Source organism: Entelurus aequoreus, linkage group LG13 (genome assembly GCF_033978785.1).
Source record: "Entelurus aequoreus isolate RoL-2023_Sb linkage group LG13, RoL_Eaeq_v1.1, whole genome shotgun sequence".
NCBI lineage: Eukaryota > Metazoa > Chordata > Actinopteri > Syngnathiformes > Syngnathidae > Entelurus > Entelurus aequoreus.
In genome coordinates this window covers 18,033,128-18,046,359 of record NC_084743.1, presented here as the reverse complement: position 1 = coordinate 18,046,359, position 13,232 = coordinate 18,033,128, and the positions used below count along the sequence as shown (strand labels likewise).

General features: G+C 34.9%; 2 protein-coding genes across 3 annotated transcripts in view; both read left to right on the top strand.

The window, feature by feature from the left end:
• LOC133663222 (frizzled-7-like) overlaps positions 1-13,232 on the top strand; it is a 791,936-nt gene that overhangs the window by 582,463 nt on the left and 196,241 nt on the right. The window lies entirely within an intron of this gene.
• Positions 5,265-13,232, top strand: part of LOC133663216 (ras-related protein M-Ras) — a 35,286-nt gene continuing 27,318 nt past the window's right edge. For both annotated transcript variants that reach the window (XM_062067520.1, XM_062067519.1), the window contains exon 1: positions 5,265-5,408. The gene's annotated coding sequence lies outside the window, so the exon portion shown is untranslated. The remainder of the gene's footprint in view (positions 5,409-13,232) is intronic.

Below are 13,232 nucleotides of genomic sequence, written 5' to 3'. Positions count from 1 at the left end.
TCCGATGGTTTTTGGCCAATTTTCGGCAAAAAACATTAATAGCATAAAAACTATAAAATGTTAATAACATAAAAAAACTATAATTGCCAAAAAAAAATGCAGCACAAATTAGCACAAACGAATGGGACAAGTTTGGGGAGATTTTGACAAGATGGGGGGCTGATTATGAATCATAAAACATTAATAGCATAAAAACTATAAAATGTTAATAACATAAAAAAAACTATAATTGACCAAAAAAAATGCAGCACAAACCAGCACAAATTAGCACAAACGAATGGGACACGTTTGGGGAGATTTTGACAAGGTGGGGGGGCTGATTATGAATAATAAAACATTGATATCATAAACACTATAAAATGTTAATAACATTAAGAAAAACTTTAATTGACAAAAAAAATGCAGCACAAATCAGCACAAACGAATGTGACACGTTTGGGGAGATTTTGACAAGGTGGGGGGCTGATTATGAATCATAAAACATTAATTGCATAAAAACTATAAAATGTTAATAACATAAGAAAACTATAATTGACAAAAAAATGCAGCACAAATTAGCACAAACGAATGGGACTCATTTGGGGAGATTTTGACAAGGTGGGGGGCTGGTTATGAATCCATCCTAATCATAAAACATTAATAGCATAAAAACTATAAAATGTGAATAACATAAAAAAACCTATAATTTACACAAAAAAAATGCAGCACAAATTAGCACAAACGAATAGGACACGTTTGGGGAGATTTTGACAAGGTGGGGGGCTGATTATGAATCATAAAACATTAATAACACAAAAATTATAATAGTTAGACAAAAAATGTTGCAGCACAAATGTAGCACAAACAAATTGGACAAGTTTGGGGAGATTTTGACAAGATGGGGGGCTGGTTATGAATCATAAAACATTAATAGCATAAAAACTATAAAATGTTAATAACAATAAAAAACTATAATTGACAAAAAAAAATGCAGCACAAACCAGCACAAACGAATGGGACACGTTTGGGGAAATTTTGACAAGGTGGGGGGCTGATTAAGAATAATAAAACATTAATAGCATAAACACTATAAAATGTTAATAACATTAAAAAAAAAATTTATTGACAAAAAAAATGCAGCACAAATCAGCACAAACGAATGTGACACGTTTGGGGATATTTTGACAAGGTGGGGGGCTGATCATGAATCATAAAACATTAATAGCATAAAAACTATAAAAGGTTAATAACATTAAAAAAAACCTATAATTGACAAAAAAAATGCAGCACAAATTAGCACAAATGAATGGGACACATTTGGGGAGATTTTGACAAGGTGGGGGGCTGATTATGAATCATAAAACATTAATAGCATAAAAACTATAAAATGTTAATAACATAAAAAAAACTATAATTGACAAAAAATAAATGCAGCACAAATTAGCACAAATGAATGGGACACATTTGGGGAGATTTTGACAAGGTGGGGGGCTGGTTATGAATCCATCCTAATCATAAAACATTAATAGCATAAAAACTATAAAATGTGAATAACATAAAAAAAACTATGATTTATATATAAAAAAAAAGCAGCACAAATTAGCACAAACGAATAAGACACGTTTGGGGAGATTTTGACAAGGTGGGGGGCTGATTATGAATCATAAAACATTAATAACACAAAAATTATAATAGTTAGACAAAAAATGTTGCAGCACAAATGTAGCACAAACAAATTGGACAAGTTTGGGGAGATTTTGACAAGATGGGGGGCTGATTATGAATCATAAAACATTAATAGCATAAAAACTATAAAATGTTAACAACATAAAAAAAACTATAATTGACCAAAAAAAATGCAGCACAAACCAGCACAAATTAGCACAAACGAATGGGACACGTTTGGGGAGATTTTGACAAGGTGGGGGGGGGCTGATTATGAATAATAAAACATTAATATCATAAACACTATAAAATGTTAATAACATTAAGAAAAACTTTAATTGACAAAAAAAAAGCAGCACAAATCAGCACAAACGAATGTGACACGTTTGGGGAGATTTTGACAAGGTGGGGGGCTGATTATGAATCATAAAACATTAATAGCATAAAAACTATAAAATGTGAATAACATCAAAAAAGTATAATTTACAAAAAAAAATGCAGCACAAATTAGCACAAACGAATAGGACACGTTTGGGGAGATTTTGACAAGGTAGGGGGCTGATTATGAATCATAAAACATTAATAACACAAAAATTATAATAGTTACACAAAAAATGTTGCAGCACAAATGTAGCACAAACAAATTGGACAAGTTTGGGGAGATTTTGACAAGATGGGGGGCTGATTATGAATCATAAAACATTAATAGCATAAAAACTATAAAATGTTAACATAAAAAAACTATAATTGACCAAAAAAATGCAGCACAAACCAGCACAAATTAGCACAAACGAATGGGACACGTTTGGGGAGATTTTGACAAGGTGGGGGGCTGATTATGAATAATAAAACATTAATAGCATAAAAACTATAAAATGTAAATAACAATAAAAAAGTATAATTGACAAAAAAAAAGCAGTACAAATTAGCACAAACAAATGGGACACGTTTGGGGAGATTTTGACAAGGTGGGGGGCTGATTATGAATCATAAAACATTAATGGGACGGCGTGGCAAAGTTGGTAGAGTGGCTGTGCCAGCAATCGGAGGGTTGCTGGTTACTGGGGTTCAATCCCCACCTTCTACCATCCTAGTCACGTCCGTTGTGTCCTTGGGCAAGACACTTCACCCTTGCTCCTGATGGGTGCTGGTTAGCGCCTTGCATGGCAGCTCCCTCCATCAGTGTGTGAATGTGTGTGTGAATGAGTGAATGTGGAAATACTGTCAAAGCGCTTTGAGTACCTTGAAGGTAGAAATGCGCTATAAGTATAACCCATTTATCATTTATTTATCATTTAATAGCATAAAAACTATAAAATGTTAATAACATACAAAAAAACAATAATTGACGGGAAAAATGCAGCACAAATTAGCACAAATGAATGGGACACGTTTGGGGAGATTTTCAAAAGATGGGGGGCGGGGGGGCTGATCATGAATCATAAAACATTAATAGTATAAAAACTATAAAATGTTAATAACATAAAAAACTATAAGTGACACACAAAAAAAAGCAGCACAAACAGCACAAATTAGAACAAACAAATGGGATACGTTTGGGGAGATTTTGACAAGGTTTGGGGGCTGATTATCAATAATAAAACATTAATAGCATAAAGACTATAAAATGTTAATAACATTAAAAAAATATAATTGACAAAGGAAATGCAGCACAAACGAATGGGACACGTTTGGGCAGATTTTGACAAGATCGGGGGCTGATAATAAATCATAAAACATTAATAGCATAAAAACTATAAAATGTTAATAACATAAGAAAACTATAATTGACACAAAAAAAAAAGCATCACAAATTAGCACAAACAAATGGGACACGTTTGGGGAGATTTTGACAAGGTGGGGGGGGGGGGGTGATTATGAATCATAAAACATTAATAGCATAAAAACTATAAAATGTTAATAACATAAGAAAACTATAATTGACAAAAAAAATGCAGCACAAACCAGCACAAACGAATGGGACACATTTGGGGAGATTTTGACAAGGTGGGGGGCTGGTTATGAATCATAAAACATTAATAACACAAAAATTATATAAGTCAGACAAAAAATGTTGCAGCACAAATGTAGCACAAACAAATTGGACAAGTTTGGGGAGATTTTGACAAGATGGTGGGCTGATTATGAATCATAAAACATTAATAGCATAAAAACTATAAAATGTTAATAACATTAAAAAAAACTTTAATTGACAAAAAAATGCAGCTCAAATCAGCACAAACGAATGTGACACGTTTGGGGATATTTTGACAAGGTGGGGGGCTGATTATGAATAATAAAACATTAATAGCATAAAAACTATAAAATGTTAATAACATAAAAAAATATATAATTGACAAAAAATGCAGCACAAATTAGCACAAATGAATGGGACACATTTGGGGAGATTTTGACAAGGTGGGGGGCTGATTATGAATCATAAAACATTAATGACACAAAAATTATAATAGTTAGACAAAAAATGTTGCAGCACAAATGTAGCACAAACAAATTGGACAAGTTTGGGAATATTTTGACAAGATGGTGGGCTGATTATGAATCATAAAACATTAATAGCATAACAACTATAAAATGTTAATAACATAAAAAAACTATAATTGACAAAAAAAATGCAGCACAAATTAGCACAAACGAATGGGACACGTTTGGGGAGATTTTGACAGGGTGGGGGGCTGATTATGAATCATAAAACATTAATAGCATAAAAACTATAAAATGTTAACATAAAAAACTATAATTGACAAAAAAATGCAGCACAAACCATTACAAATTAGCACAAATGAATGGGACACGTTTGGGGAGATTTTTACAAGGTGGGGGGGGGGGGGGTGGGGGGGGGGCTGATTATGAATCATAAAACATTAATAACACCAAAATTATAATAGTTAGACAACAAAATGTTGAAGCACAAATGTAGCACAAACAAATTGGACAAGTTTGGGGAGATTTTGACAAAGTGGTGGAATGGCGGCGCTGGTTATGAATAATAAAATATTAATAACATAAAAAATTATATTGTAAGACAAAAAAATGCAGAACCAACGATGGGACAAGTTTGGGAAGATTTTGGATGACGTCACTAGTCAGAAAATGTATTTTAGAATAACTTCAAAACTGCACAAACTAATGCCAGTGTTATTTTCATATTTGCATTGATAAGGGGAAGGGAGGCAACTTAATGGGATAATACACTAAATATCAACAGACTAATTCACATTTTACATATGTTAGTATCCAAGAGTTACACACAGAGTGTTGTGAAGCGTGTAACTTTCCACGCAGTGACAAAAATAAAAACAGGTCTTGTTGAGAAAAACCGCCACATTCCTTTTTGAGTGGACTGGCCCTTTAAAGACATCAGTACGCGATGGAACAGTCCATTTCACTAAAAAGGGGGGTTCTTTCACCACCTCGGGAGATTTATGAAGCTTTACATGAACAAAAACGACATCAAAAGTCGGTCAAGTTGATTTTTATACATCTATCGTACACAAACGCCGCACATTGGGGACGAATATACGTTGTTAGAATATTATGGAGTGTTAGCCAAGAACAGCCCACCCCTTTTTGGGCTAGTCTATTAATAGCATCAGCTGTTGCAATACAAAGATGAGCTACTCGACGTATTGTTCCGCAGATGTGGGAGGAAGGAGAGGAGGCGGCGACGCCTGGAAGCCAAGAGAGGCTGAAAAATGAGGATTACGGCGCTTTGAGGGACGTCCATTAGCGTTCACGTCTTATCGGTAAGTGGCTGTGTTTGTTGATAAAAAAAAATAAAAAAAACACGATGAGGGGGCCACGTCCGTTTTCGCGGGGTAAACACCTACTGATAATGCTGCGTTCACGTTCCTTACTACTTGTCGTATAAACGGCCACTTAAGTGGCGTGACGTCCGTGAGCTGTTGTAGTGAAACGTTTCTACTAATGCACGTTTACGTAGAACGATGAAGACACCTAAATGTGTAATTCATGGGCGGTTGCTGTCGAGTAGAAGACCAACACTAGTGGACGGGCCTCGACTGTGTGTGTGTGTGTGTGTGTGTGTGTGTGTGTGTGTGTGTGTGTGTACTTCACTGGCATCAGTGGAAAATCTCCTGAATTGTAATAACTATTACATGAGGGCATGTATTTTAGTGCAGGGGGAACAGAGATGCTGTTATACAGTATTTAATCAGGATGTGATCATTCAGAAGCAACATTCACTCTCTCTCTCTCACACACACACACACACACACACACACACACACACACACACACACACACACACACACACACACACACACACACACACACACACACACACACACACACATTCTTGTATAATGCCTACCTCTTGAGGACCACCCTTTCTAGATATATAAAGATTTGTATTTACAACATTAATGATAAATACAAACTATGCAAATATAAAAAAGCTTGTTGTGATAAATGAGTTGGAATTTCACAAGAAAAAGGTCACAGTTTCACAAGAAAAAATTTGAATTTTGGCAGTATTATATTAAAAGTCGTAAATTTACTCAACGCAAGTCAAAATATTGCAAGAAAAACTGAACATTTGTGCAATATTTTGATAAAAGTTGGGTTTTTACTCAATAACAGTCGCAATTTTACAAGAAAAAGTCTACATTTTTGACAATTTTATGAAAAGAGTCATAATTTTACTCGACAAAAGTCACAATTGTAGAAGAAAACTGTAAAATGTTGGCAATATTATAATAATAATAATCATCGGAATTTCACTTTGCAAAATTATGACAAAAGTCATTATTTTACTCCAAAAATGTCAGTGTTTTACAAGAACAACAAAAAAATTAGCAATATTGTGATAAAAGACAGAATTTTATATGACAAATGTCACCATTTTGCATTAAAAAGTAATCTTTTTACGAGAAAATATTGCAATATTACAGAAAGAGAAAGAATATGAGAAATTGTTCCCAATTGTATAAGAAAAAAGTCAACACAGAAAAAGACTGCTCTTAGTTGATTTTTTTTTTTTTTTTTTTTAAATTTTGTAATTGGTTTTTAATCATCATTATTTACTTCAAGTTATTACATTATGTCTCTATATACATATTTATTTTATTTTCTTAATTAATTTTGGGCAAAGGGGGTGCATTTAAATTTTTTACACACACTTATTATTTCATATGTTGAAATTCGCAAGAAAAAAGTCACAGTTTCTCAAGAAAAAATTTGAATTTTGGCAGTATTATAATAAAAGTCATCATTTTATGCAACGCAAGTCAAAATATTGCAAGAAAAACTGAACATTCGTGCAATATTTTGATAAAAGTTGGATTTTTACTCAATAACAGTCGCAATTTTACAAGAAAAAGCCTACATTTTTGGCAATTTTATGAAAAGAGTTGTAATTTTACTCGACAAAAGTCACAATTTTAGAAGAAAACTGTAAAATGTTGACAATATTATAACAATAATAATAATTGGAATTTCACTTGGCAAAATTATGACAAAAGTAATCATTTTACTCCAAAAATTTCACTATTTTACAAGACCAACAAAAAAAATTGCAATATTGTAATAAAAGTCAGAATTTTATATGACAAATGTCACTATTTTGCATTAAAAAGTAATCTTGTTAAGAGAAAATATTGCAATATTACAGAAACAGAAATAATATGAGAAATTGTTCCCAATTTTATAAGAAAAAAGTCGACACATTGTGAGAAAAAGACTGCTTTTATATTGTCTTTAAATTTGTTTTTAAATTTTTTGTTTGTAATTGGTTTTTAATCTTCATTATTTACTTCAAGTTATTACAGTATGTCTCTATATACATATATATTTTATTTTTTAAATTAATTTTGGCCAAAGGGGGTGCATTTACATTTTTTACACACACTTACTATTACATATGTTGGCCAGAAGGGGAGCACCTCGAATTTTTACACACACTTGTTATTTCATATGTTGACCAAAGGGGGAGCACTTTTAAAACCGACACAGTCAATTTGAAAAATTCCTCCTTTTTGGAACCACCCTAATTTTGATAGATTTCACCACCAGGGGTGCAAATGAGACATTCTCTATTGGATGCAATGGTTTTTCGTATTGGGACCATGATTTATGTCCTAACTTGTTCACCGGCCCTCATATGGAAGGTACTTTTCCTTGTTGATGTCTCAAGAAGGGTAGAAATACAAGAACACACACACACACGCACACACCCAAGGGTTTTAATCAAAGCATACCTGTAATGATAGTCAAGGTACTCATTGCTTAATTGCGGAAGCTAATAATGCTCCAATTATTACAATTGACGTTGGGTAGATTTCACACGCCCAGGATGTGCCTAACAGTGTTATATAACCAGAACTGCCGATTTCAGTGGAAATTGTGTGTGAATGCTGTATGCGGAAGCTGCGTAAACCTGCAAGGAGAACCGAAATGCTAACGTTAGCATGCTAACTGTTAGCATGTGTTTCACGTACCAAGTGATAAGACTCTCAGGCTGTACGGCAGGCCTGGGACATTATTTTCATTCATTCATTAATTTTTATTTATCTCCTTCATTGATGTGCATCTTTTATAGACAATTATACCACAATTATTCAGTTACACAGTGATACACCAATGCCTGAGAAGGAGCAGGATGAAGAAAAATCTTATATTTTCCTGCCCCCTTCAACATAATACGTAGTCGTACTTAATGATATATAAACCAACATCTACATTTTTGACTCGGGCGGCCAAATTTTGAGAAAAAAATGGGTCTGGGGGCCGGTATATCTGATTTTTAGGAACACTAATACAAAACCTCACAATAATGTCTGATTGAATGCTAAAAACGTTAAGACAGACCGCCTTAAAAAAAACGGAATTGAATTTTAAATTGTTTTACTGAATGAGACACCTAGAATGTACACGTAAATAAAGAATGTGGGATTTACAATATTAACTACAGTGTTTCCCACACATTCATTTATTTGTGGCGGCCCGCCACGAAAGAATTACGTACGCCACAAATAAATAATTTTTTTTTTTTTTTTTTTTTTTTTGTGTCCTGTCCAGCTTCTTAGGCAAATCATATAGTTGATGTAGATGCCCATATAGGCTGTTCAGATTTACTTTACAAAAGAGAAGTGTAGGATACTTCTCTTGTTGCCTTATTTGTATTTGACCACTACTGTTTTCTGTTTATTTGTTACTGACTGTGGCAGGACACCTCTGCCTCTGTTTCACTTTATGTTGCTGGTAAATAATATGGTTGTAGTAGTAGGCTAAAGTTAAATTATTTAGTATGCACTAATTAAAGGGGCAGAGCTTTAAGAGACATTTTAGCTTTTATATTTTATAAGATATATTTTTTGTAAGAACCACAATTAATAGATATATTTCAGTGAATAACTTATTGTTCAAATCTGTATATAAATATGTACATAAAGTGTTGTAATTATATTGTAAAATGGATGGATGGATGGATGGATGGACGTTTAAAACAAAACTGTTATTATTAATTAGTAAGTATACATTTTTTGAGCCTTTTTAGAGGAAATCATATCATTGTAGTAAATTATGCAAATTACTCGATGATGTCATGGTGACCACGCCTATAGCCACGCCCATAGCCACGCCCCCACCGCCACAGGTATCTTGGCAGTTTATGGGAAACACTGAACTATGACCGATAAAACACTGAATATGGACACATTTTACAATCAAGCGAAACGCAACAAAAACAGCGAAATATGAACGCCAAGGGTAAAAAAACCCCACCTACAACCTGATACATCACTAAGCTTTAGAACTATTCCCATCACATTTATTAAATTAATGGAAATGTGTGCATAACTGGAACATAAGTGCCCTATGCTAAAGAAGCTGGCTGGATCTCTTTGTGAGGTGGCTCGCTGCAGTTTACAAATTGATCCCTGTCCGAATTGCGATGCATCTAAAAATCGATTATTTCCCCCACCTCAGCAAGACTCTGTGCTTAAGGTTTTTTTCGTACTTAAATTAGTTCAAAACATGGCGCTCGGGTTAGTAAGCTAGTAAACTAGTAAAGAGACGGCGAATAGCCTGGAAAGCACGCAGCCGTGAGACGATCAAACATGACTTTTAACGTCATCACCTTACACATTGCTTACACATGTTGGTGTGGAAGCAATATGCAGAGAGGAGGCTCTCGCTGTTCGTAGCGAACATGGAGGGACAGAAGTAGAGTCTCTAAACACGAGTACAGTCTCCAATAACACCAGAAAAAGATGCTGGGTTTGTTTTTAGTCGTTTTTAATAAAGAAAAAGTCGCCAAAAAGACTAGAGAAGTCTCTAGAAAATTGAAAAATTCTCAACATAGTACATTGTACAATAAGCAGCAACAATTTAAAAAAAAAATTGCAAAACGATATAAGAAAAATATAATGTTAATACTAAATAATAACACATTTGTTTTTAAATCTATGTATAACGTTTTTAAAATGTGTGTTTAAATTAGGACTGGGCGATATATGGAATATACTCGATATATCGCAGGTTTGTCTCTGTGCTATATAGAAAATGATTATATCGTGTAGTTGGAGTATACGTTCTCACGCAGTTGCTTTTAGCTGCGGGCATTACACTTCAGGCTTTTATCGCTCTTTCTTGTCTCTCCTTCTCACAGAGACGTAAAACAAGTGCACCTTCTTACATATGTCACGTGTGCAACGTCACACGCTCCCGCGGAGCAGACAGGTAGCGACATGGTAACGTTAGCTGTGATGCTAACGGTGCGGTGCAGGTGGTAATACGAGAGAGAGAAGGTGTGAATCTGGTAACAAATGGAGGAAGAATTAATTCCCAAGAAAAACAGCACAGGATCCATCGTCTGGCGGTGGTTTGGCTTCAAGCGGGAAGATGTTGAACAATTATGCGGCAAAAGCGTTGCTGCAAAAAGTAGCAGCACTGCTAATGTAGCATCATTTGAAAAGTCACCCGCTAGAGAATGAGGAGTACTTGAAACTCCGCATGTCAACATCTCCGGCCGGTGCCACACCAACAAAATGCCCAAGCAACCATTTCCACATCAACAAAAATAGTCAACAACAGAAGGAGATAACGTCCGCAGGAACCTACCACATAGTGAAGGACATGCACTATTTGATTTCCTATTATGCAGCTAATTTTTATTTGACACTTATTGAAATATCTTGTGTGACATCATGCACAAAAGTGCACTTTATTTGTTTTAAACTATTGTAGTGGCGTTCTGTACAAAAAGTGCACTTTAATTTAGTGTTGTTTTGATATGTCATCTTAGTGACATCATGCACAAAAGTGCACTAATAGCTTGTTTTAAAATGTCTCTGACAATCTTGCACTTTCTGTTTTGAAATGACATGAATGTTTGTGCCACTGCTTAATAACTGTATAATAAATACACTTTTGGTCAATTGACTTACCGTATTTTTTGGAGTATAAGTCGCTCCGGAGTATAAGTCGCACCGACCGAAAATGCATAAAAAAGAAGGAAAAAAACATATATAAGTCGCACTAGAGTATAAGTCTCATTTTTTGGGGAAATGTATTTGATAAAACCCAACACCAAGAATAGACATCTGAAAGGCAATTTAAAATAAATAAAGAATAGTGAACAACAGGCTGAATAAGTGTACGTTATATGAGGCATAAATAACCAACTGAGAACGTGCCTGGTATGTTAACGTAACATATTATGGTAAGAGTCATTCAAATAACTATAACATATAGAACATGCTATACGTTTACCAAACAATCTGTCACTCCTAATCGCTAAATCCCATGAAATCTTATACGTCTAGTCTCTTACGTGAATGAGCTGAATAATATTATTTGATATTTTACGCTAATGTGTTAATAATTTCACACATAAGTCGCTCCTGAGTATAAATCGCACCCCCGGCCAAACTATGAAAAAAACTGCGACTTATAGTCCGAAAAATACGGTAGTTGTGATTTCCCTCTCTGCATGAAAGTTTAAAATGAGCATATATTAATGCAATATGAACAAGAATGTTTTAATGTAGACACATAGAATCATCATACTGCTGTGATTATATGCATCAAGTGTTCATTCAAGGCTAAGGCAAAATATCGAGATATATATCGTGTATCGTGACATGGCGTAAAAATATTGAGATATTAATAAAAGGCCATATCGCCCAGCTCTAGTTTAAATGTTTTAGAAAATGTATGCAGCATTGCATATTGTGCAAATTATATGATGTCATATTTACCACAACCCATAGCCACGCCCCCCACCGCCACAGGTATGTTGGCAATCTGGGGGAAACTCTGTGGGGTAAACATGTTCCCACCCACTGGCTTTTTCTTCTTCGCTTGTGAATAATGGAGTAAAGAGCGGCGTGTTGGTTCGCCATGGAAATTGCCGCACTGATTATGCCCACATGCCAGACAAAACTGGTTTCCAATCACATAATCTAGGTATTTTTAAAAAACCCCAACATGATCAGATTAAGGTGTGAATACAATACAACACAACCAGGAAGCGTATGAAATCAGGGCTCGAATTTAACCACGGCAACCACGGCAACCGCCATGACAACCCTTGCCTTTTCCCGCAGTGACGTAAAAATTGACCAACATGCCGCGACCGCCCTTGACTTTTTTTTTTGATAATTGTAACGTAGTCGTTTAATTTAATACATTGATAAAAACACCCAGGTATGACTTTTTCTTTCATTTTCAACTGTTTAAGACATCGGTATAAACAACAAGGGCTCAGTCAAAGGTAAACCGACAATGAGAACAGCCGAGTCGTTCCGAGATTTTACGGGAGATACCGTAGTTGCATCAGGGTCTAGAAGGACGTCGAGTGTTCGGTGAATTTAGGTCAGGCAGCTCTCAAAATGCCGAGTAAGGAACGAGTCAAAAAAAGAAAACAGAACAATTACAGGCTGATGCTAAAAAATGTAGCAAGCTACACAGCTTCTATAGGTAGGTTCATTTCATAGTTTTAATGGAGTGCTAAATTAGTCGATCGTTTGCCCTCGCAACTCAGCAGTTCTAGACGTGACAATGTTGTTTATGTGCTGTATCGTGTCGTAAATGTTTATTTTGATTCCTGGCTGTCAACGACCACGTGTGGAACACGCGGGGATTTGTTTACTTTTTTGTAAAGGTTGACCATCAGTCGGTGATGTAAACAATAACGGAATGAAAATTCCATGGCGTTTTATATATTCGTTCATACACAACTTTTTGAAAATTCACTACATGTTAAGTCATATACTATATCTGTGGTCCCCAACCTTTTTGTACTTGCGGACCGGTCAATGCTTGAAAATTTGTCCCACGGACCGGGGTGGGGGTAAGTAAAAAAAAAAAAAAGTTTTTTTTTGTCATAAAGAAATACAATCATGTGTGCTTCGGACTGTATCCCTGCAGACTGTATTGATTTATATTGACATATAATGTATATATTGTGTTTTTTATGTTGATTTAATAAAAAAAGAAAAGAAAAAAAAATATATATATATATATATTTTTTTAAATTTCTTGTGCGGCCGCGGCCCGGTACCAATCGGTCCACGGGCCGGTACCGGGCCGTGGCCCGGTGGTTGGGG